The 11,990-nt window shown below is 39.2% G+C and overlaps 1 pseudogene; it reads left to right on the top strand.

The window, feature by feature from the left end:
• The first annotated feature begins 7,973 nt into the window (after nt 1-7,973).
• Nucleotides 7,974-11,990, top strand: part of LOC123833000 — a 32,205-nt pseudogene continuing 28,188 nt past the window's right edge.

Genomic DNA, 11,990 nt, shown 5'->3' with positions numbered 1-11,990 from the left:
CACCGTGTGTGACAGGAGCCTTTTTTTGCTCCACGGGAGATGCTCTTGCCTGCTTCGCTTTTCCAACACATCCCCTGCCTCCCAGAACAGACTGTTACCCCGCCTCTTGGTCCAACACTCTGACTGAGCTTCATGTGTTCACTGGATGGAGTATAGTTTAAAACCTTAAGCTGAGCTGTGTTCATGCTATGTGCTCCTCTTCTTTGGAATTGGACGAAATGGCCTCTGCTTTACTGAGAGGTCACGGAAGGATCAGACAATGTGAACTGAACATGCGAAGGAATCAGACCTCCATGGGGTAAACCCTATGCACCCTATGTGACCGATGTGTAGCAGGAGATGGACGGGAGGGGAGACAGGCAGATCAAGTCCTCCTCCCTCTTTCTTCTGTGAACCACTCTGAGATGGAGTTTTCTAGATAGCCCCTCCAGGAAAAGCACGGTGTGCCAGAAAACAATCTTTCAGCACCCCATACTTTCTCACTGAGACTCAGAGGAAAGAAGTGGTCAGCAGAGCAACTCAATTAAATGTTTCTCATCTTCTCCTGCTTCAGTTCTATTTTTATTTTTTTAAAGTTCTTTTTTTTTAAGATTTTATTTATTTACTTTTAGACAGGGAAGGGAGGGAGAAAAAGAGAGAGAGAGAGAGAAACATCAATGTGCAGTTGCTGGGGGCCGTGGCCTGTAACCCAGGCATGTGCCCTGACTGGGAATTGAACCTGTGATACTTTGGTTCGCAGCCCGCGCTCAATCCACTGAGCTACGCCAGCCAGGCTGCTATTTTTATTTTTAATGCACATCAGCTGAGCTTGCACCCTGCCCCCAAATGTGGGGTCAGGGCTTTTATCCTTGCCTTGAGTTTTGCTTTTGAAGAACCAAGGCTCAGAGTGTATCGTAGCAACTCCTATTCCGTGGTAGCTAGTGCAGTAATGGGCACATTGTACTCCTTGATAAATTCAGAAATACTAAGTTAAAGTGATTCTTTGAAGTAAAATAAGTCAGCTATCAACAGGGGTGTTGGCATTTGTGATTTGTTTCTTAATGTGAGATGAAAGGTTAGCATTAGTAATAGGAGAGGGAGTATTGGGAAGCAAGCTCCCTTTCCTGCACTTTGAAACCAGTCCTCAGATCAGATCTTTTTCAAGTCACGGAAGCTGAGGATCGTTCTGAATAGACTTGCGTAGTGAGGGGTTGGTTTGTTTCCTCAGCCTCTGTCTGGGAAAAGCAGACTCAACCAAATCTCTGATTCTCCTATTAAAGTCCCTCAGAAAAATCTCTTTTCCCTAAACCAGCCCTGAAATGCTTCTCAGTCACCTCTCTTGCTTTATTGTGATCTAATTCACATTCCAGAATCGTTTTAAAAATTGTTTTATATATTTCTACATAGATATAGAAATATATAGGTAAATATGTAGACATGTGGGTAGACAGGTACACACACATCTTAATGTAAGATCCCCTTACACTATGTGCAAGTCAATTTTCCCATCTAATTAAGGGGCAGAGTGTCAGGGCGCTTGTGGCTGTGTTGCCAAGGGTGTGGGTGAGAAAGAATCTGACAGATGTGCATGGCCAGGCGGAGACTTGTTGCCTCATGTTAAATTCCCTGCTGCAATACAGAGCAGTATGGGTGGCTTGCCAAAACAGGATGGTGGCTACGGCATATCTCTTTTCTTAAGTGAGATCTTTATCCTAAAAAGTGATACACTGAGGCCTTTATAACCAGAGTAGAATATGCAGTAATGTCATGAACGTATTACTGTAATGAGTCTGCATTTTTAACCAGTGGACACTGATTACTGTCAGGACTACTGATTACTCTGTGGAAGCTGTCATGAATGTCAGCAGTCCTTTCTGTCCCTGGACAATTTGATCAACCTGTTTCAAGGTACTGAGCCTTCCTGAATCACAAGTGACGATTTAGGGCACAAAGATATTGCACAACCATGACTTGTGACAGATTAGCTGGGCCATCCGTATTAATATCAGTTAGTCTGTGAAACAATGTGTAAGGTCCCTATCAGCTTTAGAACTCTTGAACTGTATCTGTGATTTATTTAACTCCCATAATGAGATCTCTCTCATTATGTCTTGGTTCACAAGACTTTTACCTTCAAGATATTTTTTCCATCTCAAGTTTACTTACAGTTATAACAGTTCACGAAAACGTGTTAACTGGAGTTCTGCGGCACATAGCGTGGTCCACGGAATGGCCATGTTGGCATCACCTGGGAACTTGTTAGATATGCAGAACCTCGGTACTTAGCCCAAATCTCCTAAGTGAGGGTCTACATTTTACCAAGATCCACAACTAATTTAGACATTAAGATTTGGAGCGGAGAGCCGGAGCTGGGAGATCTTCCAGATGTGATGTCAAGGTTCACTGCGAGCCATCCCCTTCTAAGCAATGAGGTTAACTCTCAGGGTGCCAAACTGAATACTTAGATTACATGAGTTGCTTGGCAGTGAGGAGGCTGGAGCTTCTCAGCGGCAAGTGTCAAGGAACAAATTGTTTCCACTGCTGCCAGTGACTCAGATGATCCTTCTTCCACAGCACATTTCATAATCCTAGTGAATTTGGACCTCACGTGTATACTCAATGCTGTAACTCCAGCGTTCATTTGGTTCATCAAAAATTTCACCTTCTTATCCCATAAGGGTTTTCACATTCAATATCTTCTTAATCTGAGGCTTTTCTTTCTACTTTTTATTCAGCTGCTTCTTTTTTATTCTTTGGGACTCACACACCAATTTCTCAGGGTGTCTGCTCCTTTCCTCCAAGCTCAGGTACCCTGGGCTCTCCTGTCCCATATGTTTTCCTTTTCAATCTCATGAGGTACCATAATCAAAATTATTTCATGTAGATTAGCCAAGAACTTTTGTCATTACCTACCAATATGAATTTTAATTGTTATCAGTACAATCAGAAATGCTTAATTCCTGGGGTTTTTGGGAAAAACAATTGAAGTATTCTATTTAGAATAGTACTATTTGAAACACAACCAGGCCTTGCTGAACCCACTCGACAACACAACCCACAGTTTTTCTCTCAATCTGTGCATGACTTGATCCTTCTCTTTCTTTAGATCTCAGGGTTAAACATGACCTCCTCAGAGAACAGGTGTCTTGGTTGGAAACAGATAGTAAGAAAAATGTCTCTATGAATAGGCAGAAATTCCAGTCACCCTGCCTATTGCTCAGTTCCCATGTGGACAGAGAGTAGTGAGGGGAAGAGATATCAGGGCACTGCTTCCTAACAGGAAAGACCTAGTGGTTGAAATGATGGTACAGGATGATTTGGCAACGAGGAAATCTAGTAAGAGATTACTTCGCCCCAAACATATCTCAGAAACAACAGAGAGGACTTCAAGACCCGAAGGAGCCATGAAGCTCCAACAAGGGTGATCCTAGGGCTGCCTACATCTGGGCTGGGGACCATCATGGTGTCTCTACGATGACCCACAATCAGTGCCCTAACTCCTGACACAGAAAATCTTCAGAAGACAGGTTATTTTCTTCCAGGAGAATGGAGACTTTGAAACAAATATTAAGTTATTGAAAGTTGAAGTTATATTTTTAGACATCTCTAGACTGAGTGATAATGCCTGCTAAAACTGTTTTATTGCCTTCGTATCCCATTAGAGTTTATATTGTATAGTAGTTGTGACAAGAGTTAGCCTGACACACGTCTCATCAATGGATCAATAAAAATTTTAGATTGATGACTAAAGCAGTTATTTAATTTCTTATTCCATAGTAGGCACTCATAGGATAATTCACACTGTACTTTCCATATAGAAAAAGGGACTTGAGAATTTGTTTTATGTGTGTGTGTGAAAGGGAAAAAAAGAACATGAAAAAATTATTGAAAGGTTTAGGTTCAAGCATGCTTTAATCAAAATTCTGTCTTGAAAGTGAACCTAACATCTAGTGTGTCAATCTGTAGTCAAGGTCAGCTTATACTGAAATAGTCCTATAAGTTTTATCTGAGCTCACTGGTGCTGAAAATGTGGCTGGAAAGTACAGTTGGACAAAGTTAAGTTTATTTCCTTCCACAGTGGTAAACAAGGTCAGTGTCTAGAGTAAGATACCGTGTTCAGTTATATTTAGTCGACCTGGTGAACTGCTTCCAATCCTGTCTGAGAATGCCAAGGATTTCAGGGGCCTTACTGTTGCTCCTCTGGCAATAAATCTGCATAACCAATCAGAAGGACATATACTAACTGACACATAGAAAAAGTGGGGTCTTTCCTTCCAGAAACAGTGTTAAAATAGCAAATAGATATTTAAATAAAAACAACAGGACTTTGAAATTGTTAGCTCAATACCCTCATTTGCTAGATGAAGAAACTGAGGCACAGAGAGAGATTCTAATAACATGATAGCTAAGGCGAGAATACACAACTCCTAAATTTCTATCCAAAGATTTCTCCAGATTACTGCTTTTTTTTCTCTTTTTTAAAATTTGCACTTCTCTTTTTTAAAGATTTATTTATTTATCTATTTTTAGAGAGAGGGGAAAGGAGGGAGAAAGAGAGAGAAATATCAATATGCGGTTGCCTCTTGTGCACCCCCAACTGGGGACCTGGCCCACAAGCCAGGCATGAGCCCTGACTGGAAATCAAACCAGTGACCCTTTGCTTCTCAGTCTGGTGCTCAATCCACTGAGCCACACCAAACAGGGCCTGCTTTTTACTTTCTAACAAAACATTCTTTTAGAAGATTATTAAATATTTTATAAGGATTACACATATCTCTGTCCATTTATTGTTTGGTGGGAGGTTTTGTGGTTAGGAGCAAGCCTGAACCAAGGAGCACATCACATGGCTGAATAGAAACCTAAAAATATCTCTAATGGCACCATGTTTAAGGTAGACAGATCATTCAAGTGTGTTTAAAAATCAGAGCACATGATTGCATCTTGATGTAGTTCTGGCTGCAAAAAGAAATGTACCTGTGCATAGGATTACAAGGCAAATCTCTCTTACTCTCCAGAAAATGTTCCTCTGAGGCTGAGATGGCTCTTCTGACCTCAGATGAGAACCAGTGGATACGCACAAAACCCTGAAGTTCATGACCCTTCAGGAATTATGTTGGGTGTGAGTGAAAGCTGGTGGGAAGAAGCAGATGTGTAAGACAATATGCAGTAATTCTTCATTTAGACTTTGGAAGTATTTAGAATAAACTTTAATTAGTTATGTTAATCGCTCACCGAGAAGGCTCAGACAGGAAAGGGAAGGCCAGAACAACTTTTGAGAAGGGTTCAATCTTGAAGGCTGAGATGAAGTGGGCTTCAGTGGTATACATACCACCTACATGGTAGAGGAACACAGCTCAACAAGCCGGAAACAACTTCCCTGAAGTGATACTTAAAGGAATGATAATGGGCATAAAAAATATAAGCCATAAGGGGAAATTCTGAGAAATTAAACCGCATTAAAATTAAAAACACAAACTCTTACTCATGAAAAGATACCACATAGTGAAAAAGATAAGCTGTACTAAGGGTGAAAATATTTTTCACACATTTTAGATCTAATGTATATAAAGAATTCCTAGTTATAAAAGAGAAAGAAATGAGAGTATAATAAAAAGAGGAAAGACACAGATGGGCATTTCTGAGAAGTAGAAACACAAGTGATCATAAACATACGCAATATTGCTTGGTTTGCATTATCTAAGAAATACAAATCTAATCGCTAGGCTGGTGTTTTGCACAGAGCGGTTTGGTAAGATTATGCAGCTGGACTGTGTAAAAAGGCAATGAGAATGTGCACCAGTGGGGACTCCTATCCACCGCTAGTGGGAATATAAACTGGTCTACTGCTTTGGCGGGGAATGGAATTACCTAGTAAATTTCAACCATGTTCATGCTATAACACACAGCAATTCCTCTTTCGTGCACATCCTACGTAAATTTGCATAGGTGTACCAGACCAAGGAGCAGGCACTATTGCAGTCCTGGCAACACTATCAATATTAGTGAGATATTGGGAAAGAGCCCAAACGTCTGCCCAGCTCACTGGGTAAATAAACTCCGAGGTTTTCATGAGGCGAAATAGTAACCACAGGAAAACAAGAATTCATTCATTATCAACAAGAATGAACCTGACACATATAATGATGGATCAAATAAGCATATGTGATTATCCTAGCTACATAAAAGGTGAAAATACTAACCTAAACTGCATAACTTATTAAGCACAAATACAGAAGTCGAGGAGCAACTAGAGAGAAGAAAGGAACTAACTGAGCCGAAATTCAGGACGCGGGCTAGCTGTTGCCGGGAGGAAACGAGATGGGTTAAAGGTCACTTCATGGCCACAAAGCTGTTGTTTGGGTGTTGGCTACACAGGTGTTTCTTTTCTTAGTTGTATTATTATTTAACCGCTCATATATGTTTTATATACTTTTTCATGTTTGATATATTTTAATATAAAATATCAAAAAATCAGGAAGCTGGAGAAGAGGAAGAATAACACAAATGGTAGATTGGGAAGACAAGACTGAACAAATATATGTCTCTTCTGCATCGTTCTGCTCAGTGCAGTGTATTTGCTGTCTGTCCAGGAAGGGCTTTTCTGGTCCAGTCATTCCACCTGCCCCACCCCATGCCTTCCAGGTGAAAGACATCAATATTTCACAAGAAACCCCAGCAAGTAATCAGACTCCCCATTCTGTTTCTAACTAGCTCATCTTAATTCATTTCACTGGTGAGAATTATGTGTATTTTATTTTTATTACACCATACAGGGATAATTAGCGCTAATATAGCATTCTACAGGAGATAATTTCACCTGCTCTGAAAATCAGAATCTTGCTTGTACCTGTTAGGAAGATGGGTGTGAATCTGGATCCAATGCTAATTGCCATATTATTATTTCATTTACATGAACTAGGTTCCTCATAGGTAAGTCGGAACAGCTGTAATTCCAAACTCTTAGTGTTGTTGTGAGAATGTGTATAAAACCACATAGCACATTATCTGGCAAGCCTAAATAATAGCTTTAAAAGAAACTGTCAGGAGTATTTCAACTAGGATATATATGTGCAGAATATTTTGTGCATATATTTTTTACTTTACACTATGGACTGAGGATTTTATAGCTTACAACAAAGTTAATCTAAATGTGTGTGTTCACAAAACAAAGTATAAGTAGCATTTAGAACTAACGATTTCAAATAGCTCAGCACTAGGAACTGAAAGCCTGTTATCTTCCACTTTGCACATTCTGCTACATTTCTTTTCTGTTTCTGCATTGCATTAGCCATTTTCTTGTATCAGAGCACATACCAAAGGATTACAAGAATGCTCAATCCCTTAATTTGCAACCATTCAAAGTTCAGTCTTCATTCTCTGTCTGTAGCTACTCTGGGCTCTTTGTTTAAAATTCACGAAGTTTAAGAAGGTTCTCTCTGTCTTCAGTGCATTCAGACCACGTCTGCTGCCAATCACTTATCACCAGGGAATTGCACTGGTGTGTGCCTGCCGCACGGCGCTGCTCTCTCTCCTTCTGCATCACACCCGTCCCCTAACAATGATCTCTGTGTTCTGCTTTTGAGCCTAGATGGCCAGTTGAGGTTTCTATCCATACCTTTTGGCAGGAGGAAAATCTAAAAAATATGCCTCTTACAGAGATGACTGAATTCAATCAGTATACCCTTTTAAACCCAAGGATTTTACTCTTTCAATAATTTATAGTAATAATGGTGGGAGAAAAATAAGTACAATTTAGAATGACCCAAGGGTTTTTTTTTATTAAAGAGAAAATATAAAATTTGATTGAAGTCTGAGATTTGAACTGAAGTTCATCACCGTAGCTCCCATACCTAGAATGATGTTTGGTAAGTGGTCTGTTCAAAGGCAACTATTCGACAGCATTTGTTTCAATGAATTAATGCAGTTTATTACTGAATTAATAAAATGGGCACACATGTGAACAGAAAAGGAAACATTTTGCTCTAAGCCTTGACATGAACTTGAAAGCCCTGATTGTTGAGGTAATGTATGAGTCCCAAGGAATCCTTGGGAAGGTAATTTTTTTAAAGGCTTTATATTTTAGAATAGTTTTCAATGTACAGAAAGGTTGCAAAGAAAGAACAGAATTCACATAAATCCCACATTCAGCTTTGCTTGTTGTTAACATCAGACATTACTATGGTAGATTTGTCACAACTAATGAACCAATACCGATATGGATACATAATTATTAACTAAACACTTAATTTGGATTTTCTTAGTTTTTAGCTAATATGTTCCGAGATCTTTCCATAAATGGCTCCTCCTGCAAAGTGACACAGATTACTTTGATTGCCGTTTCACTGGACAAAGCACGTTCTCCAGCGTGCCTTACTTCAGAAGGCAGAGAACTGCAATTCTACAAAGCCGACGGGAGGTTAAAGAAATACAAATATTTTGGTCAATGGTATGAACGGTAATTAAAGCAATTCACATCTTTATAGTTCACAGAATTGTTCAAGAATATTTGTTATCTTTTACTTTAAGGTCAGAAATAAAGGTCACAGGGACTTGGGAACAGAAGAATTCAGAAAGTTAAGTAGCTTGTCCAGAGTTGTACAGCTAGCAAATGGCCAACCAAGATTCAAACCCAGAGCTTTTGACAATATTCTGATAAAAGAATATTCTGCCCAGTAAACCACAAATATCTCCTGCCTTCATTTGCTACTCCTTGTTCGCAGTGACCTAGCCACAGGACCTCAAAAACTGTGGGGGAGGGGTCAGGAAACTTTTCTGTAAAGAAGCAGAGAGGAAAGGTTTGAGGTTAGCTTAGATTGTGACTCCCCAATCCTACCTTGTACAGCAAAAGCCCTAGTAGAGAATACATTAATAGATGAATGTGTTACAATAAAACTTTATTTACAAAAGGGGAAGGTGGTCTGGATTCAGAGCACGGGTCACAAGTTACCAACTGCAGCCCTCAAAATGGAAGGACTCTACACGGTGATCTGTGATATATTTATATGTGTTATATGTGTAGTCTGTAATAAATACAACTCAAAATTCACAGATTTTATTATCCTGTAATTCTTTAAAAATCTTTCTTTGTCAATGCCTTTTTAATTCTTATGATTGATCATAAAAAATAGCCTCCATCCTTTGTTAATCTCCTGTTAACTTTATTCTATATGGTAACTTCTCATGGTAACTTATGATGATCTCTAGACCAGCAGGATTATCTACCTGACTCTTAGGGGAAATACATGCATATGAAAGTATTCTGAGGTGGTACTTAGGGGTTGTAGGAAGTTGAAGGACACAGATATAGGGCCAGGGCAGTTGAAACTAGAAAGGGAAAAAGGCACATGCCTAAGTTTGAAAGAGTTTGCAAAACTTGACTTTGTGTGTGTGCGAGTTTTAAAATATATATAGATAGAAATCTTGTGTGGTCTTTATTACACATAACATATCAGCTAACGACAGAAGATGCCAAAAATTGTGCCATGGGGAATTTTTGAAAGGCTTTCAGGCTGTATTTATATAAATTACTTTCCTCTCTTATGTAATCACAATAAAGGAGTTGGATCAAAACTTTAAAATATTTTTCATCATGGAAATATATTTATATACAGTTTGTGAATAACAGCATGCTTATATGTAAATAATACATATGTTTATATATTTTTATGTATATGAGCATACATATAACTATACATAGAGCAAACTTAGGAGTTGAAAAGGGATAGGTTGGTGGGATGGAAAAGCTACAGAGATAGTCCCATATGTGTGAAGTACACCTAACACAACCAAATATTTCTACAACAACTAATTAAGAGGAGAATATTCTCTTTCTAAAAAGCTTCCTTGGCTCACTCAGGGGTGTATTTAACCTCCTCCTATATTCTGATACTTGCTCAAAGACTGAATGTAATCTCTTTAGTACTTGGTCTTAAATCCAGCTAAGTGGCCTCAAGTTCCTGGCAGTTCCTCCCCACAAGAAGTCTATTTCCCCACCCCTTGACTAGGGATGGCCTTGTAATATGCTTTGATCAGTAGAATATGGTGGACACGATTGTGTACAACTTCTCAAGAGGCCTTGTACCTTCTGCACTGGCATCCTTGAACCACTGGAACTCCGTGGAGAGAGGCCAGACCGCAGTCAGCACCGATCACCAGCCATGGGAGTGGAGCCTTCTTGGGCCATCCCACCGCAGGTAAACAACCAGATGACTGCAGGCACATGGGTGACCCTGGCTGACCCCATCAGGGCAACCACTCAGCGAACTCAACCCACTGAATGGTGAGACATGATCAATAATTTTAGCTTTAAGCTAAATCTGTGGAAAAACACAGTATGATAGTTTCAGAGAGCCCCTAAACATGATCAGTTTGTGAATTAAGAATATATGAATGTGGCCCTGACTGGTGTAGCTCAGTGGATTGAGTGCAGGCTACAAACCAAAGTGTCGCAGGTTCGATTCCTAGTCAGGGCACATGCCTGGGTTGCAGGCCATGGCCCCCAGCAACCTCACATTTGATGTTTCTCTCTCTCTCTTTCTCCCTCCCTTCCCTCTCTAAAAAATAATAAAAATAAATAAATGAAATCTTTAAAAAAGAATATATTAATGTGCTTCTACATTTATATGTGTTTGTAGATACGGGTATTGTGTGTGAGTACAGGGTAAAGAATAGTTAGACAGAACTAATATTTATTGAGTACCTGCACTGTGAGATATATGTTTGTTTAAACATATTATATGGCTATTTTGATTATTCTACCAGTGTTAACCGAAAAACAAGTAAATTTCCCTCTCCTTTTGCCTCATGAGCAGTTTAATTTTCTATGTTAACCAGAGAAGATAACATCACAAAAACACTCAAAATAAAATATTTACCTTCCTAAAGGTTTATTTAAAAACTATTGCCAAACACACAATAGGAAAAATTCAATGACAGATAAATTAAAGGGGAATATTTGCAACTTATATCTCAAAAGCTAATGTTCATAAGCTTCAAAATATTTTTTCAGAACAATAGGTAAAAGTCAAATACCCAATAAAATAGAAAAAGATACTACTACTAAACTTTCAATACATTGATATCCAAGAAAGAATGTTTATTCAAATAAAAGTCTCAAAGCACAAATTGACATTATATATTTATTGACCAGAACTGTTTTGTTAATTCATTCAAATGACATTGTTGAACACTAAATACCAGAAATTTTAACCGGAGCAAAACAGAATCCTTCCGTGAATTAGTCCACAGCTAGATGGAGACAGAAAAACAAACGATCAGTGTACTGTGCTGGGTTAGTACTGAGTTTCTGAGACATGCAAGAGTATTGAAGGATTTGAGACACTCCGCAAGGAAATAACAGAGAATCCTTCTTACAGGAGATGAAGCTAGAAATTTCCTAAAGGAAAAGTTAGAATTTTCCAGATGAATCAAGTGCCAGGAGAGGTGAGGACGTTATTTGAGGAAAAGTGGGCCCAGCATCAAAGGCGAGAACTAGGAAACCGTGTTCAGGGAAATACAGGAAGTGTGATAAGAGGCAGAGCTAAAGTGACTGTAAACTACAACTAAAGAGCTGTATGCATTTCGTTCAAGACTTCCATTCTAAAAATTCTGGAATTAACCTGTAGGCAGTTTGTAGGGGGATGGGGCTTCAGGTCTGTAATGTGTTAAATTAGATTTTAAATAAAATGCATTCTCTGGAAGATAATTTTTAGGAGTCATGTGGGACTCAGAGGCCAGCAGGAAGCTGGGGCGGTTGTCCAGAGAGTGAAGGTAGAGAATGAAGGTGACTCCTGAGTTTAGAGCTCAGTATATCCATATTCAACGATGAATTGTTTATTTCTTGCAGGGGCAAACAGATCAAAGCTGGTACCCATGATCCCCAGCTCCTGGTGGTCACAGCTGGTGCAATTTTTTCCCCTTGAGTGTGGGAGGAACCTTTGATTTGCTTCTAATCAATAAAATATGGCCAAGGGGAGGAACCTGGCATCATTCCCATGTCTGTTAAAATATAC

This window comes from Phyllostomus hastatus, unplaced genomic scaffold (assembly GCF_019186645.2).
Source record: "Phyllostomus hastatus isolate PE091 unplaced genomic scaffold, TTU_PhHast_1.1 phas_scaffold_21, whole genome shotgun sequence".
NCBI lineage: Eukaryota > Metazoa > Chordata > Mammalia > Chiroptera > Phyllostomidae > Phyllostomus > Phyllostomus hastatus.
Note: the sequence above shows the minus strand (reverse complement) of the source record. Positions and strands in the feature narration are given on the sequence as shown.